Source organism: Rhipicephalus microplus, chromosome 2 (assembly GCF_043290135.1).
Source record: "Rhipicephalus microplus isolate Deutch F79 chromosome 2, USDA_Rmic, whole genome shotgun sequence".
In the NCBI taxonomy this organism is placed as follows: domain Eukaryota; kingdom Metazoa; phylum Arthropoda; class Arachnida; order Ixodida; family Ixodidae; genus Rhipicephalus; species Rhipicephalus microplus.
Window position 1 is genome coordinate 92,570,081 of NC_134701.1, and position 9,028 is coordinate 92,579,108.

At 41.3% G+C, this 9,028-nt stretch overlaps 1 non-coding gene across 1 annotated transcript; it reads left to right on the top strand.

Moving 5' to 3' along the window:
* Nucleotides 1-2,614: 2,614 nt before the first annotated feature.
* Nucleotides 2,615-2,685, top strand: TRNAG-GCC (transfer RNA glycine (anticodon GCC)). Its single transcript has one exon. It is a non-coding gene; the product is annotated as a tRNA-Gly (tRNA).
* Nucleotides 2,686-9,028: the final 6,343 nt, after the last annotated feature.

Sequence of the window (9,028 nt, forward strand, 5' to 3'; positions counted from 1 at the left end):
ATATATATATATATATATATATATATATATATATATATATATATATATATATATATATATATATATATATATATATATGGGCAACAAGTGTATACCCAAGGGCTTATTTTTCGCGTTTTTACACAATATTAAGGAGATCTAACAGACAATAATGCCAAGGAAGGTATAGGGAAACTTATTAAGCCAATCGTAATGTGAATAGGAAGAAAGAAAAGTGTGTGAAGAATTGACTTGCCGTTATATATATATATATATATATATATATATATATATATATATATATATATATATATATATATATATATATATATATATATATATATATATATATATATATATATATATATATATATATATATATATATATATATATATATATATATATATATGAATGACTTCAGTTGCCGCAAGGTTATAAGTAAAAAAGTAGATACGCTTTCACATTACAACTTGTTTATTCAGCCGACGTTTCGACGGGAGCCCCGTTTTTTTCAAGGCATGATAATATGTACATATTTTCGTGCCTTCTTAAAGCTTCACGAGACAAGAGAGAAGGGGACAGAAAAAAGATATAAACAACAAAAACAAAAAGAAGAATAAAAGGAGGAGGAAACATTAGAAAGAAGCAAGAGCAACACGGCGGGATTAGGAAGGAAAAGGAGCTCAACAGAGTAAGGTGACCGTGAACGAGTAGTGCCATCTTTGTCAACAACACCTCCGAAGAACTCACCCTTTCCCCGAGTAGACATTGTACCCACTGTTTCTGTATTTCACCCTCCCTTGCAATCTGCTAGTGGCTCCCCCTCCTTCGAAGTTTACGACAAATCGATGGGGAGAGCTTAAGCACTTCAAGTGCATGTTGGTAACGTCGGAAGATATGAAAGAGACGGTAAATGTGGCGCAGCCATCAATATTCATTATATGCATTGGCTCCTGTCAGTCAAAGAAAAAAAGAAAAAGAATAAAAATAGTAAGAAGAGAAATAAAAAAAAAAGAGAAGTAAAGGGGTGGGAGAGAAATTGCACGACACCTAGGACCACTAATCTGTGCGTTCAGGCGGTGCTTGAAGCGGCAAACGATTTCTTTATAGATGTATGCGCTAAAAGCTTTGTTAGGCGGTAACAATATTGTTGTAATGAGAGGCTAGGGGCAGTTTACTGATTAGAGCGGAGCATTTCGTCTTTTAGTTATCCTAACGCTGACAATGTGCCTGGGTGTTCATTTATTCCGCTTTTTATCATGTTGAGTTTGTACATAAATTAAGATTCCCGTTGTTCCCATTCTCTGATTGTTCGAAAATTGCTTTCCAGAAGTGTATTCCTGATGTCATCAAACCTGTGGTCTTTTAATGTACTGCGTTTTGAAAGTGGAAGACCTGGCAGGGAACGTACATGGGCTCGGTGAGTTTTGACTCTAATTCTAAACAGAGTGTCTGTCTGGCCCACGTATTGCATGTTACAAACCCCACAATCCAGAAGGTATATAACGTTATCCGAGTCACAGTCAGGTGCACCTCTTATCCTGTGCCTAAAATCCGAGTGTGTGCTTTCTGCCACTGTCGTTGTCTGCATGTGTTTGCATACATTGCATCTGCTGTTTCCGGAAGGGCGACACCCTGTTTGAGATTTTACGCCTTTCTCTAAATTTATCAATCAAATGATCCTTTATACAGATAAGATCCATAATATATATATATATATATATATATATATTTATATATAGAGAGAGAAAGAGAGAGAAAGAGAGCATTAAACGCGTTGTTTGGAGGTCGTAGGTTCGATTACTGTTCACGGCAAGTTATTTTTTCCCCCACTTTTTTTCTTCTTGTATACTTTACATTGGTTTTAATCACTTCCCCTATGCATGCCTTGGAATTATTGTCTGTTAGATCTCATTATTTTTGTGTCAAAATGCGGAAAAACGAGCCCTTAGGTATACACTTCTATATATATATATCATACAAGCTCAGTTTTTTTACTACGGTGTGTTGAACTTGCAAGCACTCCAGCTAGAGCAAATCTGTGCAGCCATGTTCTTGCAACTGAGGCATTCGCTATGACCCCCGCTCTAAGAAAATGAGTGCGACTCTCTGAAAAGGTTTCAAATCCTGAGAAATTCTTCGTCATCGAAGCTTTCGGATGCAACCTAAAGTGATTAGAAGAGTCATTCTGGGACTGGCAGGCAACGCAATGCACTACGAAGTGCTCAATAATTATTGTTAAGCGGGTAGTACTCGCTTGAGATGGAGCCGCCATGCTTTTTTTATCAGCTGCATTTTTTACTTGCATCGTCTGGCGTCTGGATATGCTTCGCAGAGGGACGGGCAGAGGAAGCACCGTCCACGAAAGAGATTTCCTCCGAGCCGTTCGTCGTGTGGATACACGCAAATAAAAATCGCAACAATAAATATGTTGTTGCAAGTATGCGTATCGAAAACGTGGTTTTCCCGAACAATACGCTATTGTGAGGTCACCGATCCATTTACACAACGCGACGTCCGCGTTGCAGGAAAATAGAGCAGCCCTTCTCCCAGTAGACTGACCTACATACAACTGTAGACGTTGCGCAATATCTCGCACTCTGTTTTCAGGGCTGCTCGCCGCGCTGAACATCTGCGTCGGTGGTTCAGTGGTAGAATACTCGCCTGCCACGCGGGTGGCCCGGGTTCGATTCCCGGCCGACGCACTGTTTTTTATTTTTAAAACTCTGTATGTTACACCTTCTGTGAAGTATTTAATGCACGTATTTTTTTATTGCAGCTTTGGAGACGGAGACAGCTCTAGGGCCAATTATCAAACACAAAAATGAAAGAACCATTTAAAAAAATTATGCGTTTGGTGTAACGCAGGCGAAAACACGCATAAAATAGAACAAGTAAGGGGAAGCAATTGTGAAATACAGAGATAAATTGAAAAGAAAGAAAGAGCAAGAATGCAAAATAAATAAATTGAACTGAAGAAATAAATAAAGAGAAAAGAGAGGATAATTAAGAAAGGCGCACCACTGTGCAGATGTAAACAATTAGTTATATCAAACTTATACAACTGTTCAAAAAACATTTTACACGTATATTCTGTAACGCTTCGCTAAAAAAAAAAACACGAGAATCGCTTTCCATTGCATTGATTCCCATGTTACTATACTTCAGATCTGCCGAACACCTCTTCCCGCCTTTGTTAATCACCCTCCCTTTTCTCTTTATTTATTTATTTATTGGCAATCTACCTGTCATAATTTGAGAGTGTTTGCCGAATGTGCTCCACCCCATTCTTATTCTTCTAGTTATTTCAATATCGTGGTTCGGCTCTGCGTTTATTACCTGCCCTAAGTAAACATAGTCTTTTACAAATTGAAGTGCACTAATACCTATCTCGAAGCGCTGCTTTTTTCCGAGGTTGTTGTACATTACTTTTGTTTTCTGCAAATTAATTTTAAGACCCACCTTTCTGCTCTCCTTGGCTAACTCCGTAATCATGAGTTGCAATTCATCCCCTGAGTTACTCAGCAATGCAATGTTGTCGGCAAAGCGCAGGTTACTAAGGTATTCTCCATAACTCTTATCCCTAACTGTTCCCATTCTAAGCCTCTGAAAACCTCCTGTAAGCACGCGGTATATAGCATTGGGGAGATTGTGTCCCCCTGCCTTACACCCTTCTTGATTGGTATTCTTTCGTTTTTATTATGAAGCACTATGGTAGCAGTTGATCCCCTGCAGATTTCTTTTAGAATGTTTATATATACTTCATCTACGCCCTGATTCCGCAGCGTCTGCATGACGGCTAATATTTCTACTGAATCAAACGCCTTCTGGTAATCTATGAAGGCTGTGTATAGTGGTTGATTATATTCTGAGCATTTGTTTATTACCTGATTAATAGTATGAGTGTGGTCAATTGTAGAAACAAGCAATCCTGCTTGTTTCTTTGGTTGATTGAATTCGAATGTTTTCTTTACTCTGTTAGCAATTACCTTTGTAAATAGCTTGTATACTACAGAGAGCAAGCTGATCGGCCTGTAATTCTTCAAGTCCTTGTCATCTCCTTTTTTATGTATTAAGATGATGTTAGCGTTCTTCTAAGACTCTGGTACTCTTCCCGTCAGGAGACACCTCGTAAACAGGGTGGCTAGTTTTTCTAACACAATCTGTCCTCCATCTTTCAGCAGATTTGATGTTACCTGATCCTTACCAGCAGCTTTGCCTCTTTTCATGCTCTCCAAAGCTTTTCTGGCTTCTTCTATCATTACTGGTGGGGTGTCATCTGAGTTACTGCTAGTTATAGTATTAGGGTCGTGGTTGTCTCGGCTACTGTACAGATCTCAGTAAAACTTCTCCGCTTTTTTAACTATCCTATCCATATTGGTAGTTATTTTGCCTTGTTGGTCACTTGGTGCATACATCCAATTTTAGCCTATCCCAGGTTTCCTTTTCACTGCTTTGACGCTCCTCCGTTTTTCAGAGCGTGTTCAATTCTCTTCATGTTATACCTTCTTACATCGCCTACCTTACGCCTATTAATCAACTTCGAAAGTTCTGCCAGTTCTATTTTGTCTGTTGCACTTGAGACTTTCATGATTTGACGTTTCCTAATAAGATTCTTCGTTTCCTGAGAAAGCTTGCCAGTGTCCTATCTAACTACCCGGCCTCCAATTTCCAATGCACACTCCGTAATAATGCTCGTCAGATTATCATTCATCGTATCTACGCTAAGGTTGGTTTCCTTACTAAGAGCCGAGTACCTGTTCTGAAGCGACTCTCTGAATTCCTGTACTTTTCCTCTCAGTGCTAGCTCATTGATTGGCTTCTTGCGTATCAGTTTCTGTCGTTCCTTCTTCAAGTCTAGGCGAATTCGAGACTGTACCAATCTGTGGTCACTGCATCGTACCTTGCCAACCACTTCCACATCCTGCACGATTCCTGGGTGTGCACTCATTATAAGATCTATTTCTTTCTTATTTTCACCTTTAGGGCTCCTCCATGTCCACTTGCGGTTTTCTCGTTTTTGGTAAAAGGTATGCAAAATCCGTAAACTTTTGCGTTCTGTGAATTATACCAGTAGCTCTCCTCTGGCAGTTCTAGTACAGATGCCATAGTCTCCTACTGCCTGGTCTCCAGCCTGCTTCTTCGCTCACCTTGGCAATAAAGTCGCTCATCAGTATGGTTTACCGTGTTTTTACCTTACTCATTGCCGATTACACGTCTACATAGAAGCTTTCAACTGAAGCGTCATCATGCTGGATGTAGGCGCGTAAGCCTGTACCACCTTTATTTTGTATCTTTTATTCAGTTTATTACGATACCTACCACCCTTTCATTTATGCTATAGTATCCTTTTATGTCGCCAGCTATGTTCCTGTGAATTAGGAACCCCACTTCCAGTTCTCTTCTGTCTGCCAAGCCCTGATAGCAAAGGACGTGCCCATTCTGTAGCACCGTATAGTCCTCTTTTGTCCTCCTAACTTCATTGAGCCTTATTATATCCCATTTAACACCCTCTAGCTCCTCGAATAGTACAGCTGAACTTCCCTCACTAGATAAGGTTCTAGCGTTAAAAGTTGCCAAGTTCAGGTTCCAATGGCGGCCTGTCCGGATCCAGAGATTCTTAGCACCCTCTGCTGCGTTGCATATCTGACCACCGCCGTGGTCAGTTTCTTCGCAGCTGCTGGGGACTGAGGGCCGTGAGTTATTTGACATATGCATGTGGGAGGTAGTGTTCATGATTACAAATAAGCAGCGCACGACGTTTTACACAAAGAGAGACGATAGGGACACCGCTGCACTCTCAACTAGTTTATTTCGTAAACGACCTTGGTTATTATACAACAAGACGGTGTACCACGTGCTACAATGACAACGTATTTTCTAAAAAGCCAACTTCGCAATCGCTCAAAATAATCGATGCTTGGCTTATACAGTAATCTTTTCTTTTTGCGATGTGGAAGGCCTCAATCACTTCCCTTGTCATCTTATCTCTGTGGCTGGAAAGAATTTTAGTCTCAGAGAAAAGCGGGGAACAGCCACATTCTAAGCAATGCCGTCTTAAGTGCGAGTAAGCATTATTAGCTAATGCTCTCTTGTGCTCCGTTAACCTTGTATTTATGCACCGGCCTGTTTGACCGATGTACATTTTCCCACACGACATGAGCAAACAGTAAACCACCGCGGTTCTGCACTCCACAAACAAAACACTGTGCTTAACAGAGCACCGACACCTATCCTTTTTTGTCAATCGCTTCCTATCTAGCCTAGCGCATATCTTTCCTAGTTTGTTAGGTGCAGAAAAAACAACTTGTAAGCCATACCGGCTGCCTACATTCTTTAGATTATGTGATATACTGTGCGCATAGGGTATGGAGACACATTTCTTTTTCCTTTCTTCATAATTCCTCTCAATTTGAGGCTGCTCCGAAGATATATTCTTGCGCACAAGATGAACCAACTTCTGTGCGGTCCTGCGCAGAACATGCTCTTCGTAACCCGCACTAGCCAATCTATCTACTTGTCTGATGAAGCTATCATTAACTTTGTGGGGACAAGAATTGGCCAAGGCAGCGCGGAGACAAGAGAATGCTATGCCATTCTTAACTGTCTTTGAATGCCCGGAAGAATAGCTAAGCAGGGGCTTCTCAGATCGTGGGCTATATAACCAGCAAACATGGTCTGGCTTACGTGATAACAACAAGTCCAAAAACTGAAGCTGACTTTCCTGTGGCACTTCCCACGTAAACTCGAGGCCCTCGCTGCAGTCCCTGAAAACATTTAAGATATCTACTATAGCCCTGTCAAGTACAGTGTGTTCTACAAAAATTAGGTAATCTTCAACATATCTAAATATGGTCTTTGCAAGGCCCTTTATGTTGGCTTCAATTTTTTTGTTCACGTAACCCAAGAAAATGTTGCTAAGTATCGGGGCCACCTTCGAACCAATGCATATTCCCGATCTTTGTAGGTACAACTCATCATGCCATTTGATGAAAGTAGACCTTAAGTAAAAAGACAATAATTCGAGGAAAGCTCCCACTGAAATGCCGCATTTGTTAACAAATTCGATTTCATCATTATCATCTGTAATGCACTTCCTAACAACTGTCAATAAAGGACCATGTGGAATGTTGTAGTACAAATCCTGAACATCAACACTAAAAAAATTGCAAGTACCAGGGTTTGAGGTTGTCAAGAAGGCAACCAACGCCTCCGAGTTCGGTACACAGAAGGGATCTGATACCTTAAGGCTAACTAGCTGCTCTTGAAGAAAGGTAGAAAGATTAAGTTGCCATGAGTCCCTTTCCGATACAATACACCTAAACGGAACGTCAGGCTTGTGAGTTTTTGCTGCAAAAAACAACTCCAGGTGCAAATTTGTCGCACGTTTCACAGTAGAAGCAAGCTTTTCCAGATTGTGGTTCAAAAGTAGCGCGACAGCTTCCTCCTTGACTTTGCTAGCTTTCTTGTTAACAGGAACAAAATTCTTTTTAACTGCCGATAACGCCTTTGTTTGGAAAAGCCCATCAGGTAAAATAACAAAGCAACCCTCCTTGTCAGAGGTCAGAAAACGCAAATTGTTGCTAATGCCAAAGTCCACCAAAGTTCTTACGTGCTGTTGCTTCCCTCTTGTGGTTGACGTCCTCTTTAGAACATCCACGCATTCCGTGATGAAGCGTGGGCGCTCTTCTTCTAACACACGACGAGCAAGGTTCTTGGTGAGCGCCACTTTCTCCGGTGGGGTAAAGGACGGTTCAAAGCAGAACTTTGGTCCTAATCCGAGAATCTTCTTGTAGTCTTTAGGAATGGCACAGTCTCCCAAGGTGATGACTTTCCCATCCGTTGGCTTGGGTTTTTTTGGCCTAGGTAAGTGTGGCCGGCTGTTGTCCCATAACCAGTCCGCTACTTTGTCAGACGTCTTACACCAATCCCTGAAGAACTTGTTGTGCGATCCTCCCTGTTGTGTGGCGCACACTACTCTGAGACAATCCTTGAAATGCCTCGCTTGCCGCCACCATTCCTCATTCAAAATCCTGCATATACGTTTGGCGTGCTTAGACGAAGGTTGTAAGAAACCACACATGCCCTGCAGTTCCTTGGGGCACAAATTATACCTTATATGCCAGGATGCCTCTCTTGCCTTGCACACGCAAATCGCCATCATTGAAGCCAGGGTACACGGGTCATGTTGATTGAAGAAGCCAGAACATATAAAAGAGCCCGATGTAAAGGAAATGAAGTTCAGTAACACCGAAAGTTGGGCGAGTTGGTGATTGTTCATGATTACAAATAAGCAGCGCACGACGTTTTACACAAAGAGAGACGATAGGGACACCGCTGCACTCTCAACTAGTTTATTTCGTAAACGACCTTGGTTATTATACAACAAGACGGTGTACCACGTGCTACAATGACAACGTATTTTCTAAAAAGCCAACTTCGCAATCGCTCAAAATAATCGATGCTTGGCTTATACAGTAATCTTTTCTTTTTGCGATGTGGAAGGCCTCAATCACTTCCCTTGTCATCTTATCTCTGTGGCTGGAAAGAATTTTAGTCTCAGAGAACAGCGGGGAACAGCCACATTCTAAGCAATGCCGTCTTAAGTGCGAGTAAGCATTATTAGCTAATGCTCTCTTGTGCTCCGTTAACCTTGTATTTATGCACCGGCCTGTTTGACCGATGTACATTTTCCCACACGACATGAGCAAACAGTAACCACCGCGGTTCTGCACTCCACAAACAAAACACTGTGCTTAACAGAGCACCGACACCTATCCTTTTTTGTCAATCGCTTCCTATCTAGCCTAGCGCATATCTTTCCTAGTTTGTTAGGTGCAGAAAAAACAACTTGTAAGCCATACCGGCTGCCTACATTCTTTAGATTATGTGATATACTGTGCGCATAGGGTATGGAGACACATTTCTTTTTCCTTTCTTCATAATTCCTCTCAATTTGAGGCTGCTCCGAAGATATATTCTTGCGCACAAGATGAACCAACTTCTGTGCGGTCCTGCGCAGAACATGCTCTTCGTAACCCGCACTAG